This window comes from Haemaphysalis longicornis, unplaced genomic scaffold (genome assembly GCF_048455015.1).
Source record: "Haemaphysalis longicornis isolate Haplotype H1 unplaced genomic scaffold, Haemaphysalis longicornis Haplotype H1 scaffold_1, whole genome shotgun sequence".
Taxonomy (NCBI): domain Eukaryota; kingdom Metazoa; phylum Arthropoda; class Arachnida; order Ixodida; family Ixodidae; genus Haemaphysalis; species Haemaphysalis longicornis.
The window spans coordinates 37,710,541-37,711,762 of NW_027526203.1; positions in this window are offsets into that span (position 1 = coordinate 37,710,541).

A 1,222-nucleotide genomic window follows, 5' to 3' on the forward strand; every position below is an offset into this window, starting at 1 on the left:
AAAAATTGTGTGGTGTTCTTTAGCTCGACATCCGCCTTTCGCTCGCTTTTGGATCAACGTTACTCGATCGCCTTGTGGTGTTGGCGCCAAATTTGACCTCCAGAAATGTGTTTTTCTTGTCAGCCTCAGCTACCGTCTTAATTTTTATAGTACATGCGAAGTGTTTTTATATCTTTCTTGCTGCTGAGCACGAGGTCGCGGGTTCGATTCCCGGCCGCGGCGGCCGCTTTTCTGATGGAGGCGAAAAGCATGAACGCCCGTGTGTATGAGATTTCGGCGCACGTTAAAGATCCCCAGGTGGTCAAAATTAATCCGGAGCCCTCCACTACGGCGCGCCTCATCGCCTGCGTTGCGTCGGCGCGTTAAACCCTACAATAAAAAAATCATATATCTTTCTTGCACAATATTTGACACCATGGTAGCGATCTTTATGAGTGACTCGTCAAATTACACTGCATGTCGTCATAGCTATAGGTGCAGCACGTCACTGATTGCTTACGTCGTGCTTACGCAAAAAAACATGGGCGAAATGCCGGCAATTTGTGCAGTCGAGAATAGGGCCCTTGATGCCCGCTAGCAGTGACAAGATCTTAAAACAAAACAAAAATGAAGTCCCCAGGCCACCGTCAGCCAACGGTGCCACAGTCGCGGGGGTGTACGGTCCAAACTGGAGTTCACTAATATACAAGCCGACAATAGACGCAAAAACGACACGATTTTCCCATAGGAGCCTTCTTCATACACCGTGAAAGCATAGTCGATGACTAATGACACAACTTCAACGCCTAAAACGCACTCGCCAATTCTCCAACGCACTCTTCCATTGACACGGGACGATTTCTGATAAGCGCCCGCCGTGCACACTCAAGCAAGCCGTAAACACAAGCCATATTTGATGGTCGGGAGCACGGCGAATTCCATTCGCTACAGTGGACCCGTTTGATTACTTGGTTTGCCCTTGCGCAGAGCTGCACTGGGACTGCCCTCAGGCCACGTTGCAAACATAATTCAGTGGAAGAACAGAACACCAAGAAAAACGAACCGCCCCTTACCGGGCGTGGCCAACATCCACGCCGGGGATTTCAAAGTAGCAGTGGGGTTATCTAGTTTATACTCGGGAATTAGTATTGTAGAGCGATTTGAGAGGGTGCAGCATGCGGAAGATAGCCCACGCCGTACTTTATCAACGTAAGCGGCCCCAACACAGCGCGTTAACTGTTGC